Here is a 24,412-nt window from a genome sequence, read left to right as displayed (position 1 = left end):
TATTTTCTCAGATTCTCCAGCTGGTCATGTTGTCCATGCATCTTGCTGTTCCTATCTGATGATGTTGTAATTATAGGTAAGGATTATTAGCCTTGTTCTTACTTTCTGTTCAGTGATATGTTTCAGTAAGTTAATATTATAATGTTATTACCAATACATATGGTCATGATAGTTCTTTTACAATTTGCATTTAATTGTGAAGAACAAGATGCACACTACAAGATCTGCTTGTTGAATTTTCATTTTTCAATGGTTTTATGGTGGATCCACTGAATTTCTTTGGGTATTAAATCCATAAAAATGGAATGAAGTGAATATCTGCACACGTGAAATAAGACATCTAAATTGGCTTTTGCTAGTGCCAAGAAAACTAACCTTGACTTCCAAAATACAATGTGTGAAGGTACTTAGGCCCTAGAGTAATTTCATGTAAACAATTGATGAGTCAACTCAAAATGAAAACTGAACCAGCACTGATGCTCAAATTGTGTATAATGTGAATCCAATGTACCATTTTAGAGTGTGTATTTGATAACCTACAACACAATAACACATAAACCATGCAAACAAAAACAACATTGCACTGGATTGGCAATGAAAACAATACTCTCTCCTAAAACATTGTGTGGTGATTATGTTACTGGTTTAATAGTCCAGAGATCTCAGCTAATAATTTTGAGATCAGACATTTAAATTTCATAATTGGATTGAAAGTGGAATTGATTTTATAAAATTTTAGTTACTTACTACCAGTAAAACTTACCAGGGAGCTATTACACCATTCTTATGAATTAGGAGCAGGTGGTCATTCAGCTCTGGTATTAAATCAGATCATGGCTGATCTGATTCCAATCTCAACTCAGCATTCTCCATTATGCTTGATAATCTTTCATCCTATGAGTTATTAAGAATCTACTCTGCCTTAAAGATATTAAGATACTCTGTTCTCTGTTGTCATAAAAATCCAACTGGCTCACTAATTGTCCTTCTTTGGCTTCCATTCTTCTCTGGCCTTGCTGATACGTGACTCCAATCACATACCAATGTAATTGATTCTTAATTAATAGCTTAACAAACAACTCAGCAGGAGGCCATCCCTACCATGTCAGTGCAACTTGAGAAAGGAACTCATTGCCAGTCTTGTCAGCAATGCCCAGACTCTGAGATTGAAATTTTTAACGTTAAAAATCACATAACACCAGGTTATAGTCCAACAAGTTTATTTGGAAGCTTTCGGAGTGCTGCTCCTTCATCAGGTGGTTGTATTTTTAAGAGTCTTTTAGAAGTTTTTAAAAGTGAAATTTTTAAGTCTTCTAATTTTACAAGGCTATAGAGCTAACCTGGAAAGTTATGCTTAATTGCTGTCATTTGGCATGAACGTATGGTAGGCCAATGGCCTGCTTCTGTTTAATTGTTCCCAAGATTCTGATTCCTTCTGCGGCAATTTGCATGGTCAGGTGACCAGGTCAAGTGCATATACTAAACTCTGTAACACAGTTTAATTTTTTTGATTTCTTCTTTGTGTCTGAGTTTTACACACAGTTGCTTGGTAGTAGAGGACTTAAATTTTTATTTGTGCAGCAATATTAAACATAATCAATCAAGTTTATAACCTTTAGATTTGCTAGAAGTGAAAATATTCCTACACAGAGGCCTATTTCCTACAAATAAAATTAAACGTTTAAGTCTTGCAAAATTTCTTGAATTACTTCAAAGCATAGAGAGCTAATAGTTGCTTTTTGCTTTCTCCACGGCAATACCTCAACTAACCAAAATTTGACTTGCCAATTAGTCAACACTCTTTCTCTCTGATCATCTAAATTGTTGTGACTGTGTGTTTGAAATTTGGTGTCCGTACATTTGTCTTTAGAATGCAAGAAGCTTTTAGCAAAATACTTTCTATTAAATGGAAATTCTATTATGGAAATGATATGAGTGGTGAAGGTGAAGTATAATGTCTTTATTTGTAAGCTGATATTTTTAAAAGGACAAACACTTCTCCAATAGGATATCAAAAGTTCTGGTTATTCATTGACAATAACATAATTGTGTTCTTTTGGTATCAAGTAAACTTATCTGTTGTGTGCCAAGTAAGAATCTCACTAAACTGAACCAAGAAGCTTTAAAAATCCCATTTAAAAGAATAGAATACTACTGGTGACATATTCTAAGCCATGTTTTTAACTCACACAAAACAACGGATAGCCTTATTTTAATTGGAAATTCATTGACCTTGCAAGGATATGGAATCAAGTCATTTGAACCAACTAGTCCAGATGAAGTATTTCCCTCTGTTCCAAACAAATAGTAGCAATCACATGCATTCACTTTCATTTCATACCACTTTTTCATCATTTCTTTTATTCTTTTAAACATTCTGATCTTGAATGTTGATACTATTTTTGTTTTGAGCAGGATTTCTGAAAATTCTCCATACAAATAGGTTTCCCATGCCCTAGTGGATCTATGCATTTCAGATGAAGCTACATGAAAAGATGGGAGAGAAAGTAATGATGATATATGGAAGAGGGCGAGGGAGGCTTCTGTTGAGTATGGGCACTGACATGGTGTAGTTGACCTCAATGGCCTATTTTGCATTACCTATTCTACGTCTATATTACATACAATCTTGCATTCAGGATCCACTTTTCTTGATCCCTCAATTACTCTAAATAATCTACATCTATTCTATCCTTTCATAATATGGTATAGTGTTGTGATATCATTCCATAATCTGTACTAAGCATTTAAGTCTTTCTTTAGTATTAATTCATAACAGACAAGATTCCATTAAATTATTATCCCCTTTCTAAAGCCTTTTATAATGTGGAGCCCAATAAATAGAAGCCCTGAAGTTGGTAAAGGTGATACTACCAAACATTGAGAAATGCATGGGGAAAGGAGTATTTTGCTGTAATATAGTAATTGTATAATGTAATCTTTTGCTGAACTTTCCTTGCTCCTTTTGACAAACATATTGATCTTACTACTTGCACGATAAAAAGTATAAACATCTGCCTCAATATTAGTATGGAAATGCCAATCCAGTTTGCTGTTGAATTGAATGCAGGTGGTTCTGCTATAACATGTTTCCATCAATACAAATTCACTGTAATCCGCTTGACGGAATTATTTCTAAAGTGTGAACTTTTAAAAATAACGTAACATCACCAACACTTTAAAAGCTGATTCTATTGCACAATTTCCTTATAATGCTGGGTTATGCAGGAATGCAACCATCGCATTATAGGAGAACTGACTGTATTGTGTAGTACCATAAAACAATCTACAAAATTATAATATGTAATTTTATGGTCATTGACTTATTCAACTCTATCCATAAAGTTTATTTTAGATGATCATTACAGAAACAGCACAGTAAACAGATCATTGGTTAATTAAAACAAATGGTAATAAGATTGTGATAGCCTGCACAGTGATTATCAGACAAATGAGAGGCATGAAAAACAATAAAATGTGGGAATTGGTAAGGCCAATAAGATGCAAATACATTGATATTAAGCATACAGAATTGTGAGGGGTGGAGATGGGGTAGAAATTTGGAAACTTGATTCTCAGCTACTCTGTTAATGATCCAAAATAACTGGATAACATGTTAAATACTAGTGTTAACCTATGAAAGTGAAATATAATTTTTCAGTTGTCTCAGATCCAGCACCACATTCATCTATTTTCATTTTGGGGTGAAATGGCCTGCTGTGTAATCTCAGTTGTAACTTCTGGAGTCACTGAGGGCATTATCTAAGGATTATGTAGTTTAGAATACTGTTGTGGTGTATAAATTGTTTAACTGGAATGAGCATCCTGCAATATCATGATGTGATAAATGTAAATACTCTAAATTTGGTGCACCGCTCTTAACATTCTGCTTTCTGCCTCCCAATAAAAAAAAGGCATGAAGTTGATGTATATTTGTGCAGTAGGTGTAAGCTAAACTTGCCAAGGAAGCTTAAACCTTGTCATTTTTAGCATAAAATCCTTTTCACATTGCGATAATTATTAATTAGCACTAATCAATCTCCAAGGCTGAAAATGAACTATTTAAGGATGGATCCTCACTCCTTCATGTATTAATTATTCAAGAGTTTCAAAGTGTAAACTTTGCATTATTTTTAAATTCTGTCTGCAAAATTCTTTTCTCTCTCTCTTAATCCAATCTTCTTTTCCTTGTCTTTATTTCCCTTTCACTCCGTGACTTGACATTGAATTCACCTACTCTATTTTACACTTCCTTACTCGAATCTGACATGTCCTAATGTTTGTTGTCACTGTGCTGTTTTCAAACATGTTCAGCAACGCAGTAGGCAAAGATAAGTTGAGCTAAAGTGTGCAGCGTGAATTCTAAATATGAGCAGATGTTGTTAGTTGCATGGCAGCCACAGAATCTAGATAACTTTTTTAGGTAAACAATGTAATTCTTGCAGTTCTGTTTGGTAAAGCAGGCAGACACTAATCGGTGCTTTGAATTGGTCATGGAGTTGGACAAAAGATTACCAAATAAGATTGCCACTTCACAGTTTTTAGCAATACAATGATGAGGCACTGGTCTCTTTGATAACTGAAATCTGCAAGGTGAAAGGGAGAAAATATTGGGATTTAAAGGATCTGAGCTAAAATGTTGATATATTTTTCTCTTTCAGATACTGATTGATTTGCCATACATTCCTGTTTTGTTTCTAATTTCCAGCACGCAACCTTACCCTTTTTATCTACTACTTTTAACTCTGCATAGCTACTTACTGTTCACTATTTAAAAGGTATTCGATAATTTAAACTCTGTTATTCCTATTGTTTTTGCTTGGTAAATTCATGGATGTGTCTCCAAACTAGAAAAAAATGCAATTTGCTCCAAGAAAATGTCTGTACTGATCATTCTATATGTTTTATGTGGTTGAGACAAGATTGTGACAAGTGAATATTGATTTTAGCATGACCTTAAAAATAATGCTAATAACTGGAATGAAAAATTGCAAACAATAAGTTAAACAACTTGCTGGCATAGCTTATTTTAAACTGAAAATAATACTCTGCTTTAGCCTCTGATATCAAGGTTGAGAACAATAGAAAAAGCATGATATAAGTTGAGTGGTGCTCCTGGGAGTCTGAGGCAGCAGAAGGAAAACATTGGCATTTATCCTCGTGGAACACAGACAGCCATTGACTTTTTTTCTGAACTGCTGGGTACCCCACTTCATGCCAGAAACTACACTGACCTAGGTTACTGTCTGGGTTTAAGCTGGCTTTGTCCTATAGAGCTCAGGTGGAAAAGGTTATTCCTTCTCTCCACCATCATTCATTCTGCAAAACAGCATCTGTGCTTTCCTTTCTGCATCAGTATAATCCAACACCATAGTGTGAAGGGCAGTTCCTGGCTTGCAGTGTTTGAAATCTTTGCAGCTGGTTTTTAAATATGGTGTCAATGGTGTGAATGCTGAAGGTTTGAGTAGTGTCAAGCACTTCCACTTCCTTTACTGTGCAATTGCATGAAATGGGCACTGAAGAGCCAGGTTGCATAATTAATTAGTAATTCTCAGTTTAACTTCATCTGTGCACTCTGGAGTATCTTTACAGGGATTCACAGCTGCAATCCAAGCAATGGCATGATATGCTATGTTCTTTGACAGACTCCCATTCTCCACATGGGTTGTACGTGTCCTGGTTAAATCACACTAGATTTTTCTAAAATGCTTCTAGCTGTTGGCCCAGATGTTTTACTTTTCAGCTGTTAAAACACAGGTTTCTTCATGTCATCTTTCATCTCAGCACCACAGTTTGCATCTTAAGGAGGGGTTGCAGCAGTTCATTCTCTCCAATGGGTGCTCATTCGCCCCACCTGAATCCTCTCCAATTGGTTGGGGGTAGCTTGGGAACAATTTCTTCTGGAACATGGGTTTGTGGATCAACTCAATCATCACCAACTGTATTGCCTTGCTTAAATCCACTCAATCTTTGTTCTTCAAGGTGCATATTTAAGTGAGCAGGGTATGGAATTTTTGAATCTCTCCAGGAGAAGTGTTCAGAGATTTTTTGTAAGTAGCTGCAATGTTAATCCCGAACCCACCAGTCAAAAGCAAGCTGATTTGTCTTTCATACTTGAGATATGACAGGAATTTCCCTTCCGTATGGAATGTTTGACAGTATGTCACTGCACTAACCGGTACACACTTAAGACAGCATTTTTTTTACCGCTTTGTAATCAGTGGCACTTTACTCAGGCAAGTGACAATATACTATGTGCACGGTCCTCAAAAACTTACTCTGCAGCATTAAGACCCAATGCTAGATTGACCACTAACTGCTATGTTATTTGCTTGAAAGGGACAAAGTTTCTACCCCCACTTCTTCAATCTTAGGAATTAAATCAATAAACTGAGTTGCCTCCGCCCATAATTCTGAGCCAGTGTTATCTCCATGGAACATTGTGTACAGTTCCAACTCCTCAGCTGTCTTAGTTCAAATTCCTGAACCTGCCGTTTTTCTGAAATTCTCTTCCCAGCTTACTTTCCCTTTTCCTTGAAATTCTAATTTCTGCTGCTTCAATCTTAATCTCTCTATTGGTACTCTATCTGTTTCATTGTCCTCAATTTCTACCTGTAAACAGTTTGCCACTCCTTATGAAATTTCAGGATTTCTGGCTTTTGGGAGAAATTCTAATACCAAAAGCCACATATATCTTTTAACTGTTGAAGGGGTAGAACTTTTAAGTCTTCAAACTTCTCCCTCCTCCAGTTCTGCTAGGAACACATTGCCATCAAATGTCGACATTTCTGTAATACAGCAATGCAAACACAAGTAAGCCTGTTGCAGTTTTTCATTGTTAAAATTTGTTTCAAAGTGACAATTGAACCTTTTTTTTTCATTTTGTCTGTGGTTAAAATTGTAGCACAAATCCCCAAATTGATACAAAGAAACCTGGGCGAGGTTCTCCAAGTTAATATAATTTCAGAAGGACAGACCAAATCCTTAGACTCTTGGGTTGGGAGGGATTAAACTGGCTCCCTTCTTTATTCACCTGACCCCTTGGCTGGTTATAATAAAGGTTAGTTAAAAAGCATCCCTCCCTTGTGCATGTCTTGATCTCAGACCAAACAAATTTATCTTTTTTTAAAAGAATGAATTTAACCAGGACTTCAACAGTGAACAAAAGAGTGAGTTTATTAGTTACGAAACGTGAAAAGAATTAGTAACACAACACACCTAGATGCAGATTAGGAATAATAAGTAAATCCAAAAAGAAGTAAAAAGTTTAAAATAAATATAAATAAGTCTTTCCGGTGAATCATGAAGAGGAGATGGCGGAATGTTGATTTCAGAATTATTTACTTGCGGTTAATTGTAAAGTTTGTTTCGACAGTCGATGGTTTGCAACAGTCAGAGCAAAAAATAAGAGTTCTTCTTGTTCTATTTCTCTTTGACTGGCACTCAGATCATAGAATCCCTATGGTGTGGATAAGATGCCATTCGCCCATCGAGTCTGCACTGATACATTCCACTCAGACCCTGGTCTCCAGGCTATCTCCATTACTCAATTTTTACTATAGCCAATTCACCTAGCTTGTACATCCCTGGACACTCTGTGGCAACTTAGCATAGCCAATCCACCTAACCTGCACATCTTTGGACTGTGGGAGGAAACTGGAGCATTTGCAGAAATGCAAACTGACATGGGGCGAATGTACAAATTCCTTACTGACAGTCATCCAAGACTGGAATTGAACCCGAATCCCTGGCACTGTCAGGTAACACAATGGCCACTGAGCTACTGTGTCAGCCATTCAAAAGAGTTGGATTATTATACCTTGCTGCATATTAGAATGTATCATATAAATTTTGAAGAAAGATAACATCAAGCCTTGAACTTCCATGGCTAACTAAAGAGCTGACAATCAAGTTAAAATTGACTTTTTCTGAGGTTTACATATACAATCAAACTGAGGGAGGAACACAATAACATTTGGAATAATTTTAAGGAGAGAATTTCCAAAATAATTTGAAGGCACATTGAAGTGTTTCACAAATATAATCAGTAAAAACAGATTTGTTTACAAAAGTTAGGAACACCTCACAGAAGAGGCTACTTTGGTGAGGTTGAGTGAAAATTAACACAGAGGTATTTAATGACTCCACTTCACTGTTTGAACAAGGAGAATTATTTTGGGGAGGAGGTAAATCCTAAATTGTTCAAATACAAAATGAATCATAATAATAAAGCAGTGGTAGAAGCATTAATTAGGCTAAAGGAAGATGAAGTACCAGGACTTAATAGGATATACATGGGGATCCTTAGAGAAACAGGGTAATGATTATCATGGATCTTAGAAATTATAGTTGAGCATTGTGCTATTGACTGGATGTAGCTAGTGGATTGGAGAGTGCAAGTTGTGTTATAGCCATTTTCAAAAAGGGAGGCATCTCAAACATCATAACTACAGATTAGTTATTCAACATGATTGAAGGAAACATTTTTGAATCTGTAATGAAAAATTAATTATTAAGCATCGTGATGAAAAAAATTGATTAGAAGCAGCCATTATGAATTTCAAAACGAATTTGCTCGACAAATAGAAGAAGGCCTCACTTTATTGTATTTCAGAGGAGAGTTTGTAGCCAGTTTCAAAACCTGATGGTGGAAGTCCTCCTACACTTATTACCTCTTCCCTTGAAGCAGATGATGTGACAAAACGTTATGCATCTTTATGTTCTCCTTTTCTTTCCACAAAACACTAACGTTGCTGGTGTCTTATTCCTACATTAAATGGATCTGCATATGAAAAAGGAAAACAAGAATGGCTATAATCACAGCAAACAAATGAACTTGAAAAGTGAAATGTCAAATAAGGCTTGCTCTCATTCTCCGCAGCTCTAAATATATTTTGAGTTGGAAATCAGAAGTGAATAAATGATCAATTTGTTACAAATGAGCAGATATCCTGCAGAATCCAGTAAACTTCTGTTTTCTTATGCTTGTCTGTATAAACAGCTTCATAATTTAAGCAGAATGGAATACCTTCACTTTTTGCAAGCAGTTTAATTCTTTTACATCATAATCTTGATTGACCAAGTTGTGCAAAACAGATTAAGCCAAATGAACAAGCTCTCTGTGCTGATTAGTGACTTTTATGCATTTCATATTTTTGCTTATGCTGATTATGAATATTTGGAACTGGGCACTATAATTCTTTTTATGATCGACTAACCCCTTGAAATCTCTGTGCTCCTCCAGCTGAACATCCCTGATTTTAATAATTTTACTACTGGTGAAAGTATCTTCAGCTGCATAGGCCCAAAGCTCTGGAATCCCTTTCCTAAATATTTCTGCCTCTTGTCCACTCATAGCATGTGACTGAAGAAGATAAATCGTCCTAAACAGTAATATGATCCAGGGCAAACACATCTTGTGGTAAGTGATTGGCTGGGCCTCTTACTGAGATATTTGGATCATCGATAGCCACAGGTGAGGTGCCAGAAGACTGGAGGTTGGCTAATGTGTTGCCACTGTTTAAGAAAGGTGGTAAGGACAAGCCAAGGAACTATAGACCAGTGAGCCTGATGTTGGTGGTGGGCAAGTTGTTGGAGGAAATCCTGAGGGAAAGGATGTACGTGTATTTGGAAAGGCAAGGACTGATTGGGGATAGTCAACATGGCTTTGTGCGTGGGAAATCGTATCTCTCAAACTTGATTGAGTTTTCTGAAGAAGTTACAAAGAGGATTGATGAGGGCAGAATGGTAGATGTGATCCAGATGGACTTCAGTAAGACATCTGACAAGGTTCCCCATGGGAGACTGGTGAGCAAGGTCAGGGCTCATGGAATACAGGGAGAACTCGCCATTTGGATTCAGAATTGGCTCAAAGGTAGAAGACAGAGGGTTGTTTTTCAAATTAGAGGCGTGTGACCAGTGGAGTGCCACAAGGATCGGTGCTGGATCCACTACTTTTCATCATTTATATAAATGATTCGGATGTGAGCATAAAAGGTACAGTTAGTAAGCTTGCTGATGACACTAAAATCGGACATGTAGTGGACAGTGAAGAAGGCTACCTTAGATTACAATGGGATCTTGATCAGATGGGCCAATGGGCTGAGAAGTGGCAGATGGAGTTTAATCTAGATAAATGTGAGGTGCTGCATTTTGGGAAAGCAAATTTTAGCAGGACTTATACACTTAATAGGAAGATTCTAAGGACAAAGAGACCTTGGAGTGCAGGTTCATAGCTCCTAGAAAGTGAAGTTGTAGGTAGATAGGATAGTGAAGGCGGCATTTGGTAGGCTTTCCTTTATTGGTCAAAATATTGAGTACAGGAGTTGGGAGGTCATATTACGGCTGTACAGGACATTGGTTAGGCCACTGTTGGAATATTGTGTGCAATTCTGGTCTCCTTCCTATCAGAAAGATATTGTAAAAATTGAAAGGATTCAGAAAAGATTTACAAGGATGTTGCCAGGGTTGGAGGATTTGAGCTATGGGGAGAGGCTGCATAGGCTGGGGCTGTTTTCCCTGGAGCGGAGGGGTGACCTTATAGAGGTTTAGAAAATCATGAGGGGCATGGATAGGATAAATAGGCAAAGTATTTTCCCTGAGGTGGGGGAGTCCAGAACTAGAGGGCATAGGTTCAGGGTGAGAGGGAAAAGATATAAAAGAGACCTAAGGGGCAACTTTTTCACGCAGAGGGAGGTAGAGGATGGAATGAGCTGCCAGAGGAAGTGGTGGAGGCTGGTACAATTGCAACATTTAAAAGGCATCTGGATGGGTATATGAATCGGAAGGGTTTGGAGGGATATAGGCTGGGTACTGGCAGGTGGGACTAGATTGGGCTGGGGTATCTGGTCGGCATGGACAGGTTGGACTGAAGGGCCTGTTTCCAAGCTGTACATCTCTATGACTCTAAGTATATGTGGCTTGAGAGCTACAGCTCAGAATAATTGAGATTGGAGGCCAGGTTATAGATACTGTGACACATCAGGGTGGGGAAAAACAACCTGGACACTTTGTCCAAGAGGTGTTCAAACCCTTCTGTTAGCAGAACTTTACAGATGGTCAATCATCAGGGTTATAAGGCAGGTATGGGGGGAAAAAAAACATCAGCATGTAGCAACTTTGTTTAACAGATATGAGGTGCTTGCTACCTCTGTGGTTGAGAAGGAGAAGGTGAACAGACAAATGCACTAAGTTGAGGGTCATGATTCAAGTTTGAAGAATGAAAAAAAGACAATGGTATTGATAGAACAGATTGTATTTGGAGACAGATACTGCTGTCTGTAGCTGGAACCAGAAGCTCTAAAGTTGCATTGCTTGCCTGATGCCAACATTAAGGACACCTCCACAAGATTGGAAAAGAGCTTAGAAAGGAAAGAAGAAGGTCTATTCTTGTGGTCCTCATGGAAACCAATGGCATTAGTAGAGAGAATCTGAGGAGTTAGGGTCCAAATTAAGAGACAGAACATCAAAGTTAAGCATTCATTTCTGAGTTATTTGAGCCAACTGTCCCAGTATGGACGTGATTAGTGAATTAAATGCATAGCAGAAGGAGTGGTGTGAGAAAAATAGGTTTCCATTTTTTGGGCACTGTAATTGGTATTCAGAGAAGAATGAGCAATTCTATTGGGCAGGGCTCTAAACTGGGCTGGTCCTCTGCTCTGGCCACTTGTATAGCTGGGATTATGGACAGAATTTTAAAGAAGAAAATGAGGGAAAATGTTCATGTGAAAAGGAGATTTAGAAATCCAAAGAGAAAGTCAAGGCATTGCAATAGTATAGCATTGTTGATGAAACCAATCAGAATTGGATAGGAAGGGACAGGGATTTTAACAAAAATTGAATAAGTAAATAAGGTCATTGCAGAGAATAGAAGTAAAGCAATTAACTTATAGATTCTTTACCGAATACACAAAACATTTGCAATAAGATAGATGAAGTAAAGGCACAAACAGAACTAACATAGATAATTGCCATTGCCAAAACATAGTTACACAAAAATATGGTTACAGATTATCAAAGTTGGAAAATAAACATGCCAAAGTAACAATATTTGGCAAAAATAGAGAGATTGTCAAAGGAGGATAGACAGACTTTATCATAAAGAATGATCAATGGATATTAGTGAGAGAGGATCTGGCCTCAGAGGATCATGAAGTAAAATCAGTATGGGTGGAAATTAGGAATTGCAAAAATCAAAAAACACAGCAAGAGTAGTTTATGGTCCTCTAACAGTAGTCATACCATTAGCAAAAGAGTATTAAATAATAAATTATTAGTGCTTATAACAAAGGCTATGTCATAATTGTGAAGGACTTCATAGAGGCAGGGACCAACAAATTGGCAAGGATGATCTAGAAGCTTAATTTATTGAATGTTTTTGTGGCAGTTCTTTGGAGAAATATGTTGTGGAACTAACTGGGGATGAAGCTATCTTGGTGTTAGTACTGCATCATGAAACAGTGTTAATTAGTAATCATATAGTGGAAGATTCACTGATAAATATTGATCATAAATTATATTTCACGTTAGATCTGAAAGTGACATGTTGCATTTTTTTAGTTCATTCACAGAATGTGATTATCACTGATAAAAGCACCACTTGTTGCCATTCCATAATTGTCCTTCAGAGAGTGGTGATGAGTTGCCTTTTTGCACTGCTGCAGTCTATCTGGTAAATATATGCACATACACAAACACATGCTACTGAGGAGGAATTCCAGAATTTTGATCTAGAAACAATGAAGGAATGGTGACATGGTTCCAAGTCAGGGTAGTGTTTGACTTGGAGATGAATTTGTCAGTTGATGCTCTCATGTATCTGCTGCCCTTGTCCTTTCAGGTAGGACAGGTTGCATGTTTAGAAGATGCTGGCTGAACAGCCTTGGTGAATTGTTATAGTGCACCTTATCAATGAAACACTGTTGTGACTGAACATCGGTGTTAAAGGAAAGAAATGTTGAAGGTTTTGTTTTAGAAGAGATGACTCTCAAAGAGGCTGTTATATCTTGGATGGTATTGAGTTTTGAGTATTGTTGGAGTTGCACTCATCCAGGCAAATGGAGAGTATTCCATTATACTCCTTTCTTGTGCCTTGTAGATGGTGGGCAGGCATTGAGAAGTGACAAAGTTCCTTGTTCTTCAACACTTTCACACTGCCCACACTTCCTTCAAATGAATAGCATTTGATTTCTTCATACTTCTTAGTTTCCATCCCCTAAATCAAAACTCTCCTGAAGGTGGTTTTCAAATACTTTTTCTTGGAATTCTGTACAATTGCTGTTCCTAGCTAGGTTTTAAAAAAAAAGTTCAGAAGCTCAACAGAGTGGTAGATTCATTTCAGGAACCAAGGGTTCCACAAAGCAAAGGAATTCATGAACACTTGGTCCCATTGAAGTTCTTCCTCACCATCACAGTTACTCTCCAAAACTAGAATTCTTACACGATCATCTTTTCTTTCTGCAAACTCCTGGTATTACAGCAGTCCTTACAGGTCTGTGACCTTGTGATCGTATTGTCAGGTGAGTTATAGCAGCTTTTGTTCTTGGCACTTGTCTTTGGTTCAAATCAAATTAGCTTTCTTTAAGAAGCAATTTTGTTTCAAGAAGCAATGGGTATACAATGATAGTCTCATTTTGTGATAAATATGTCTGGGTTAAAAAAAACCCCATCAGGTTCATTAATGTATTTTCAGGAAGGAAATCAGAAAACTTTGCCCAGTTGAGCTCATAAGTCACTCCAGATTCACAGGAATTAAGGTGACTTTTAACAGCCCTCAGAAATGACCCATACAGTTACATCAAAGCTTTTAGAATAAAACTTTAATAACTCCCGACACAACATTTTGCGAGAATACTTTGCAGTGCTTCAAAGAGGCACATCATCATCACCATTTCAAGGGCAGCTATAAGAGGATCATGAATCCTGATATTGCCAGCATATCTAAATCCATCAATGAACTAGAAGTAATTTAACTGTGTTAGGACAGAATTCAATTTCTGGGTTGGATCAAGCATATCGGTTTAATAAAAAGCTAACTTTCCAAATATTGACTGGAAATATTATGGTTCAAGTACATTAGATCGGTCCATTTTTGTTCAGTGTGTGCAAGATGGTTTCCTGACACAGTATGTAAACAAGCCAACAAAGGTTGAGGCCACATTAGATTTAGTACAGGGTAATGAACCTGGCCAGGAGCTAAATTTTGGAGGTAGGTGAGCACTTTGTTGATAGTGACTATAATTTGGTTATGCTTACTTTAGCGATGGAAAGGGATAGGTATATACTGCAGGGCAAGAGTTATTGCTGGGGAAAGGCAATGATGATGCGATTAGGCAAGATTTAGGATGCACAGGATGGGGAACGAGACTGCAGGGGATGGACACAATTGAAATGTGGAGCTTGTTCAAGGAACAGCTACTGCGTGTCCTCGACTAGTATGTACCTGTCAGGCAGGAAGTGATCATGTGAGGTTTACTAAAGAAGTTGAATCTTTTGTCAAGAGGAAGAAGGAGGCTAATGTAAAAATGGCGCTTGAGAGTTACAAGTTAGCCAGGAAAGACCTAAAAAGAGAGAGCTAGGAAGAGTCAGGAGGGGACATGAGAAGTCATTGGCAGATAGGATCAAGGAAAACCGTAAAGCTTTCTATAGGTATATCAGGAATAAAAGAATGACTAAGGAAAGGTTAGGGCCAATCAAGGATAGTAGTGGAAAGTTGTGCATGGAGTCTGAGGAGATAGGGGAAGCACTAAATGAATATACTTTTGTCAGTATTCACACTGGAAAAAAAGACAATGTTGTTGAGGAGAATACGGAGACGTAGGCTACTAGACTAGATGGGATTGAGGTTCACAAGGAGGTGTTAGCAATTCTGGAAATAAGTAAGTACCCTGGGCCAGATGGGATTTATCCTGGGATTCTCTGGGAAGCCAGGGATGAGATTTAGTGCCTTTGGCTTTGATCTTTATGTTGCCATTGTCTATAGGAATAGTGCCAGAAGACTGGAGAATAGCAAATGTTGTCCCATTATTCAAGAAGGGGAGTAGAGACAACTCTGATAATTATAGACCAGTGAGTCTTGCTTCCATGTGGACAAAGTATGAGAAAAGATTATAAGAGATAGGATTTGTAATCATCCAGAGAGGAATACATTGATTAGGGATAGCCAACATGGTTTGGTGAAGGGGAGATCGTGCCTCACAAACCTTAGAGTTATTTGAGATGGTGTCCAAACAGCTGGATGAAGGTAAAGCAGTTGATGTGATGTATATGGATTTCAGTAAGGCATTTGATAAGGTTCCCACTGTAGGCTATTGCACAAATACAGAGTTATGGGATTGAGGGTGATTTAGTGATTTGGATCAGGAATCAGCTAGCTAAAAGAAGACAGAGGGTGGTGGCTGATGGGAAATGTTCATCCTGGAGTTCAGTACCTGAAGAATTTGTTTTGGGGCCACTGCTGTTTGTCATTTTTATAAGTGACCTAGAGGAGAGCATAGAAGAATGGGTTAATAAATTTGCGGATGATACTAAGGTTAGAGAAGTTGTGGATAGTGCTGAAGGATGTTGCAGGTTACAGAGGGACATGGATAAGCTGCAGAGCTGGGCTAAAAGGTGGCAAATGGAGTTTAATGCAGAAAAGTGTGAGGTGATTCACTTTGGAAGGTGAAACAAGAATAAAGAGTATTGGGCTAATGGTAAAATTCTTGGTAGTGTAGATGAGCAAAGAGATCTTGATGTGCATGTATATAGATCCCTGAAAGCTGCCATCCAGGTTGATAGCTGAAAATGTGTTGCTGGTTAAAGCACAGCAGGTTAGGCAGCATCCAAGGAACAGGAAATTCGACGTTTCGGGCCACAGCCCTTCATCAGGCTCTGGCCCAAAACGTCGAATTTCCTGTTCCTTGGATGCTGCCTAACCTGCTGCGCTTTAACCAGCAACACATTTTCAGCTCTGATCTCCAGCATCTGCAGACCTCACTTTTTAATCCAGGTTGATAGGGCTGTTAAGAAGGCATATGGTATGTTAGCTTTCATTGGTAGAGGGATTGAGTTTTGGAGTCACGAGGTCATGCTGCAGCTGTTCAAAACTCTGGTGCAGCCACACTTGGCGTATTGCGTATAGTTTTGGTCACTGCATTATAGGAAAGATGTGGAAGCTGAGGAGATTTATTAGGATGCTGCCTGGTATGGAGGAAAGGTCTTATGAGGAAAGGATGAGGGACTTGAGGTTGTTTTCGTTAGAGAGCAGTTTGAGAGGTGACTTAATTGAGACATAAGATTATCAGAGAGTTAGATAGAGTGGATAGTGTGACCCTTTTCCTCGGATGGTGATGGCTCGCACGAGAGGACATAGCTTTAAATTGAGGGGGGATAGATATAGGACAGATGTCAAAGGTAGTTTCTTCACTCAGAGTAGTAGGGAGGGTGGAATGCACTGCCTGCAACAGCAATAGACTTGACAACTTTAAGGGCATTTAAATGGTCATTAGATAAACATATGGCATACTGTAGGATGGATCGGCTTCATATTCGTTCCAGAGGTTAGCACAATATCGAGGGCCAAATAGCCTGTACTTTGCTATAATGATCCATGCTCTAACAAAAAAAAAGGCCTCTCTGAAAGCTCACAGTAATGTAGCCCTCTCAACTTGATCTTTAAAATGTGCAATGGAGATTAAACTACAATAGCAATAGTGTACGAAAACAAAACAGTGTTATATGTGATTCCCACAAGTCAAAGCAAGTTACATTGATTGGCTCCCATTTCAGATGGTTATTACAATTGCAGGATTACAATTGCCCAATTGCATTGGGAGACTTGTTTTGCATTGAAAAAAACAATGTCATTGACATTTCTGGGAGCATTTCTGTGTTTTTCCCCCAGATTGGTGTTCAAGCAAAAGATGGTGAATTGTATCAAATTGCATATCCCTTTGGGTGTTTGTTATAGACAAACAGGCAAAACTCAAAAACACTGTGATTTTGCAATAGGAAAACATTTGCTAAATAATACTGATTTGTGTTACAAATTAAGCTGACAACCAATTACATTTTGTAATTGAGGGGGGCTTGTGATGCATGTAACGAAAGCTGCATATATTAAACCCAGGGCTTTGTTCTTTGCCGACAGAAAGAACATGTACACAAATTGCATCTGTTTCAACTCAATAAAACAGGCGACAGCCATTCTCTGTTAATTTCTCAGGGCAACATTTGACTAATCAGAGGCAATTTACACGGTTTAAATTGAAAGATGCTGACAGTTAACCATCAGTCATTTCATAACTGATGAGGTCTCTTTGGCATTACCTGTACCAATTGGAGTGTATTTGTCAACCAGACATCACTCTCTTCTCACATGGTGTAAATTATTTTCTTCTCCCTCTACACTGGTATCTCTTGCACATTGTCCTGATAAGTACAAGATGAAAAGTTTTGACAAAATGTTAATATTTTCAGTAATATCCAAGTTCTGTACTACCGAATGATAATATGCTTAAGTGACTTGCTAGCTTGTCAAGAGCAGGTTACTCACCTAATGTCCAACTTGGTGATGGCTCCTTGGGAAAGGCTCAGATCCGTGGGCATTATCTCAGATTAAGGGATCACACATTTAATAGAGGTGAGAATGAATTTCCACTGAGGGTGCTGAATCTCTGGAATTTTTTTTAATATCACCCACAGAGTGCTATTGAAGCTGGGTCATTAAGTATATTCAGGCTGAAGGGATGGATTTTTAATCACTAAGGAAATCAAGGGTTGGGGGAAAATTCAGGAAAGTGAAATCGAGAATTATCAGATCAGCCATGATCTTGTTGAATTGCCTAAAACACAATGGGCTGAATGGCCTATTTATGCTCCTATTTTTTAATGACCTTTTAGTGTTGTTCTCGTTAAGTGACAAGTGTTTTCCTGGAATGTCGGAGGCTGAGGGGTGACCTTATAGAGGTTTACAAAATTATGAGGGGCATGGATAGGATAAATAGGCAAAGTTTTTTCCCTGGGGTAGGGGAGTCCAGAACTAGAGGGCATAGGTTTAGGGTGAGAGGGGAAAGATATAAATGAGACCTAAGGGACAACTTTTTCACGCAGAGGGTGGTACGTGTATGGAATGAGCTGCCAGAGGATGTGGTAGAGGCTGGTACAATTGCAACATTTAAGAAGCATTTGGATGGGTATATGAACAGGAAGGGTTTGGAGGGATATGGGCCGGGTGCTGGCAGATGGGACTGGATTGGTTGGGATATCTGGTCAGCATGGACGAGTTGGACCAAAGGGTCTGTTTCCATGCTGTACATCTCTATGACTATGACTAAACATATTGATGGTGGTTAGAGTCAAATTTAATTTTTATTTTCAGAATTTTTCCTGTATATCTTGGATAATTAAACTTTTCCCCATGTAATACTGCCAGTCTGAATTTTATGTGCATTACAAATTGCTTTAATACTTTTTAATCTATTGGAAAGGGGGAATTTTGGAGTATTTTTCAGGTTCTAGCAATGTAAAACATTTTTCAATAAAATGTAGCTGTATAACAGAAGACGGGAATATGATTTCTAAATCTATTTCCGGCACAAACATATGCACAGCACACTGCAGGTCTACAAACTGCTGATTGGTCGACAATGGCTTTTTCCTCTATTAACTCTGATTATTAGAATTTTTAAAATTATAAAATCTCAACAATATCTGATGGAACAGGGAAATATCCAGGCTGAAAAGAAAGAACAAGTATTTCTTCAATTAATTCTTTATGGGTATTGGTCATTGCCAGCAAACCCTTTGAATTGACTTGCTGGACTGTTTCAGAGGGAAGTTAAGAATCAGTCACATTGCTGTGGGTCAGTATACAGGGCAGACTGGATGAGAACAACAAATTTCCTCCCCTGAAGTGAATTCCAGTTTTTCTTACAACAATCAATGATGTAATTTAAATCAAATTTAAATTACACTGGCTGCTGTGCTGTGGTGTGATTTAACCTATCACTCTGGAATGCTTGCCTGGCATCTGGGTTATTAGTGCAGTGAGATTACCACTACACTATTGTCTCCCTATAGGTCATTAGCAATATTATCCTAGATTTATTAGTTCAATACTCAACAGTATCAGATAAGCAAACATAAATTAAGTAAAACAAATCATTGTTATTGTGAGGAGTTGCAAAAGAATACAATTTTGGTTATGCAATTGACTCGAGGTAATTGATCAACAACAATAGGAATCTCAGACTTTATAAACTGAGCTGTGGCATACATCAGCAAGGAAATTAGATTGAGCCTTTATAGTAAGAAATGAAATTAATAATAAGAAATGCAGTTGGGTCAGATGGTGTAGAATCTGTCGGTAGGATTAGGGAACTGCAAAGGTAAAAAATTTGGAGTTATTTATAAACCTCTGAACAGTAGTCGTCAGGAGCTGGGACGTAAGATACACACCCTCTCCATCTTCTGGTGTAAGAAAGAAAAAGTTACAGTGATCATGGGGAATTTCAATATGCAAGTGGACTGGGAAAATCAGGTTGGTAGTGTATTGCAAGAAAAGGAATTTGGGGAATGTCTACGAAATGGCTTTTTGGAGCAGCTTGTTGTGGAGCCGACTAGACTCCACTAGAATAGCCAAGACTGGATTTCGTATTGTGCAATGAGACAGACTTGATAAGGGAGCTTAAGCTGAAGGAACCCTTTGAGAGGGAGAGAGGGAGAGTAAAATCAGAGGTAATGTTATTACAGCTGAATAAAGGCAACTGCAGAGGAATGAGGGAGGAGCTGGGTAGAATTGACTGGGAGAGGAGCCTAGCAGGAAAGACAGTGGTACAGCAATGGCAGGAGTTTCTCACAGTAATTCAGGACACACAGCAAAAATTCATCCCTAGGAAAAAGAAGCATGGTACAGGGAGGATGAGGCAACCATGGTTGACTAGGGAAGTGAGGGATAACATAAAAAAAATAGAAAGCATATAATGTGGCAGTGGGAAACCAGAGGATTGGGAAGTTTACAAAGACCAACAGAAGGCAACAAATAAATAAAGGATGGAAAAGATTGAATGTGAGGGTAAGCTAGTCAGTAATGAAAAAGGAAGACTGTAAGAGTTTCTTTAGATATATAAAAGGGCAAAAGAGAGACCATAGTGGACATTGGCCTGCCGGAAAATGATGGGGAGATAGTAGTAACAAGGAAATGGCTGAGCAACTGAATAATTATTTTGCATCAGTCTTTATGGTGGAAGACACGAGTAATATCCCAAAAATTAAAGAGAGTGAGAGGGCAGAGCTGAGTATGGTGGCCATCACCAAGGAAAAGGTGCTAGAAAATCTGAAATTGGATAAATCACTTGGACCAGATGGACTACATCCTTGAACTCTAAATGAGATAGCTGAAGAGGTAGTGGAGGTGTTAGTGGTGATCTTTCAGTAATCATTAGGGTTAGGAGGGTCCCAGAAGACTGGAAAATTGGTAACATGACACCCCTGTTCAAAAAGGAAGTAAGGCAAAAGATGGAAAATTACAGGCCAATAAGCCTAACCTCAGTAGTGGGTAAGATTTTGGAATCCATTGCAAAGGATGAGTTTTCTGAATATTTGGTAATGTATGGTAAAGTAGGACAAAGTCAACATGGTTTCATCAAGGGGAGGTCATGACTGACAAATCTGATAAAATTCTTTGAGGAGGTAACGAGCAGGTTAGACCCAAGGAGAGCCAATGGATGCTATCTATATGGACTTCAAGGTGCCGTATAGGAGGCTGCTGAGTAAGCGGTAGAAAGTGAGGACTGCAGATGCTGGAGACCAAAGTTGAAAAATGTGGTGCTGGAAAAACACAGCAGGCCAGGCAGCATCCGAGGAGCAGGAGAATTGACCTTTCGGGCATAAGCCCTTCTTCCCGATTCTCCTGCTCCTCGGATGCTGCCTGGCCTGCTGTGTTTTTCCAGCACCACATTTTTCAACTGCTGATTAAGCACCCATGGTGTTTGAGGCAAGGTGCTTGCATGGATAGAAGACTGGCTGTCTGAAAGCGGACAGTGGGGATAAAAGGGTCTTTCTTAGGATGGCAGCCAGTGACAAGTGGTGTTCTGCAAGGGTCAGTGTTGGGAGCACAACTTTTCACTTTACATATTAATGATCTTGATGAAGGAACTGAGGCCATTCTGGTTAAGTTTGCAGATGATACAAAGATAGGTATGAAACAGGTAGTATTGGGGAGGCTGCAGAAGGATTTGACAGGTTAGGAGAGTGTGCAAAGTGGCAGATGGAGTACAACGTGGGAAAGTGTGAGGTGATGCACTTTGGTAAGAAGAATAGAAGCATAGAATATTTTCTAAAGGGAGAGAAAATGCAAAAGTCTGAAGTGCAAAGAGATTTGGGGGTTCTAGCCCAGGATTCTGTCAAGGTAAACTTGCAGGTTGAGTCAGTAGTTAGGAAGGCAAATGCAATGTTAGCATTTATTTTGAGAGAACTTGAATATAAAAGCAGGGATGTACTTCGGAGGCTCTATTACGCTCTGGTCAGACCACATTTGGAGTATTGTGTGCAGTTTTTGGTTCCCTATCTCAGGAAGGATGTAGTTGCTCTGAAGTGGGTCCAGAGGAACTTATTGAGAATGGCCGCAGGAATGAAAAGCTTAACATATGGGGAACATTTGAGGATCTCAGGTCTACACTTGATAGAGTTTAAAAGGAGGAGGGGGATCTAATGGAAACAGAATACTGAATGGCTTGGAAAGAGTGGATGTTGGGAAGATGTTTCCATTGGTAGGAGAGACCAGGACCCAAGGATGTAGCCTTAGAGTAAAGGGAAGACCCTTTAGGATGAAGATAGGGAGAAATGTCTTCAGTTAGAGAGTGATGAATCTATGGAATTCACTACTACAGAAGGCAGTGAAGACCACGTCATTGAGTATATTTAAGACTGAGATAGATAGGTTCTTGATTGTCAAGGGTTACAGGGTGAAAGCAGGAGAATAGGGGTTGAGAAACTTATCAGCCATGAATGAATGGCAAAGAAGACCTGATGGGTTGAATGACCTAATTTCTACTCCAATGGCTTATAGTTTTAACACTGGCTTTGCCCAGTCGGAGTGTTACTTGCAAGTCTGGGAGATACATTTTCGTAAGGATAAGGCTTTAGAGAGTGTAGAAAAGTTTTATAATAATAGATAAAGGGATAAAGGATTTCAGTTGTGTGGATAAGATTTGTGAAGATGATACTGTTTTCCTGAGAGAAGATAGAGAACAGAACAGTATAGACCACTGTGACAATGTTCCTTCTGAGGTGCGTAGTTGCATAGCCACTTTGAGGGTCCATGCATGCCAACTCATGTGCTGATACATTAACTTTCACCAAATTTTGAGAACATTTGTAGCTCAGGTTGAGGTTTTAGATGTAGCTTTGCTTGCTGAGGTGGAAGGTTCACTTTCAGATGTTTCATCACCTACTAGGTAACATCTTCAGTGAGCTTCCGGATGAAGTACTGCTGATGATTCCTGCTTTCTATTTATATGCTTGGGTTTCTTTAGATTAGTGATGTCATTTCCTGTGGTGATGTCACTTCCTATCATGATATCATTTCCAGTTTGTTTTCTCAGGGGATGGTAAATGGGGTTCAAGTCAATGTGTTTGTTGATAGAATTCCAGTTGGAATGCCATGCTTCTAGAAATTCTCATACACGTCTCTTGTTGGCTTGTCCTAGGATGGATGTTTTGTCCCAGTCGAAGTGGTGCCCTTCCTGATCTGTATGTAAGAATACTAGTGAGAGGGGGTCATGTGGTTTTGTGGCTAGTTGATATTCATGTGCTCTATCAATAAACACATTGACTTGAAGCCCATTTACCACCCCCTGACAAAACAAAGGAAATGACATCACCAACCTAAAGAAACACAAACATATAAGTAGAAAGCAGGAATCATCAGCAGTGCTTCGGCCGGAGACTCACTGAAGATGTTACCTAGTTATGGTGATGAATTGACTGAAAATGAACCTTCCAGCTCAGCGAGCAAACCTACACCCACATTAACTTTCAGTTTTGGAAGTCACTGCATGCATGAGCCTTATATCTGTGCAGAAGGCAAAAAAGAAGAAATACGTCTGGACAGATTACACAGAGAGAAACTGTTTCCATTCTTCAAATGATCCAGAAGCAGATGAAACCAATAAAAGATGGATAGTTACAGAACAAATGACAACATGAAAAAAATCCCCTTTTAAAAAAAACACCCAGGTTGAGTGGTTTTAGGAACGCACTTGAAAACAGAATACCCTGTATTATGTATTCAGATTAAAAAAGTGCTGAAACGACAGAAGAAGCAGGGACTTGGACTGAGCATTGTTCTGAGAGAACTGGCATACATAGGCTAGGCTAAATGGCCTCCTGTGTTGTAACCAATCGATTTTATTAAAAAAAACCCCTGAAAATCCCAATCCTACAAATTTTGAAATATATACAGCTCTATACTGTAGTGCATTCTAAACTTGATCTCCCTTTACCTAGTCGTATCTTTTTTACACACCCCTAAATTGCATTGTGGTAAGGTACTCAACATCACATTTTGGTAGCGAAATTTAATGATAGTATCAAAGGGAGGGGAGCCTCAATGTCAAGGCCAGACATTGAAGGTGACAACACACATTTAAAGGGACACTGCTGTTGTTTTAAACCCTTGTGCGGGATACTTTGCCAGGTTTATAATCAGTGCAATAACCAATAATATGACATTCATTGTGGAAACGTATCATGTCTACTGGTGAGGAAAAAATAATAACTAATTGCAGGTTTAAAAAATGAACAGGAAACAGCATTGCAAAATGTTGTGCTGCGGCAGAAATAGCATTTACCCAGTGTTTTCACACCCGACATGGCGCAATGCTTTTTTTCAGCCCTTGGATTCTATTACAGGAACTAAGACTGCCACCTCGCCCCCCACCCACAATTATCCATGCACCGACAACGCCCTTTGAAGAATCTTTTGAAAGAACCCAGTTTAGTCCCGGCGATGAGCAGAATCTTAATTTTACAATCCTCGTTTCCAGTCATTGCAGGCACTTCCCCTTTTTTCTTAGAAAAAGACGGACATAGATTGATTTTACAATTAATCAGATCCTCAGAGTAGGAACTGCTCCGATGTCTGGCAATGTAAGCTCGTTATTTCGCTAAATCATGCTTCCCTTGCTCACCAGCCAGAGAGCTGCGTGATTGTGAAAGCTTATCCAAATTATCTCCCGTTGATCCGACAAGTTTTTTTTACCCACCTTTCTTCCACAGCACAGTGAACCCTCCTATTTATCATATATGCCATTACTTTATACATATATGAACGGTAAGTATAAGAAGCAAAACCCTCCCTTTTAGCAATTGATTCCATTTTTAGTCATGTTGTGACCTAGATGGTGTTACAAACCTGAACCAAATGACGTAC

The 24,412-nt window shown here is 38.7% G+C and overlaps 1 protein-coding gene and 1 long non-coding RNA gene across 3 annotated transcripts in view; one reads left to right on the top strand and one right to left on the bottom strand.

Annotated features, from left to right (window-relative positions):
- Nucleotides 1-3,381: 3,381 nt before the first annotated feature.
- Nucleotides 3,382-24,383, bottom strand: LOC132813670 (uncharacterized). 2 transcript variants are annotated; one of them, XR_009644135.1, is made up of 4 exons: nt 24,246-24,383; nt 17,308-17,409; nt 8,600-8,782; nt 3,382-6,788 (listed from the first exon to the last, which is right to left on the bottom strand). It is a non-coding gene; the product is annotated as an uncharacterized LOC132813670 (long non-coding RNA). The 2 variants fall into 2 exon arrangements; XR_009644134.1 differs by lacking the exon at nt 3,382-6,788 and having other exon boundaries at nt 7,946-8,782.
- Nucleotides 24,292-24,412, top strand: part of LOC132813608 (CYFIP-related Rac1 interactor B) — a 188,509-nt gene continuing 188,388 nt past the window's right edge. The window contains exon 1 of the mRNA XM_060823227.1: nt 24,292-24,313. The gene's annotated coding sequence lies outside the window, so the exon portion shown is untranslated. The remainder of the gene's footprint in view (nt 24,314-24,412) is intronic.

The sequence above is a fragment of the Hemiscyllium ocellatum genome, chromosome 4, assembly GCF_020745735.1.
Source record: "Hemiscyllium ocellatum isolate sHemOce1 chromosome 4, sHemOce1.pat.X.cur, whole genome shotgun sequence".
NCBI classification, from domain to species: domain Eukaryota; kingdom Metazoa; phylum Chordata; class Chondrichthyes; order Orectolobiformes; family Hemiscylliidae; genus Hemiscyllium; species Hemiscyllium ocellatum.
This window is presented reverse-complemented; position numbering and strand designations above follow the sequence as displayed.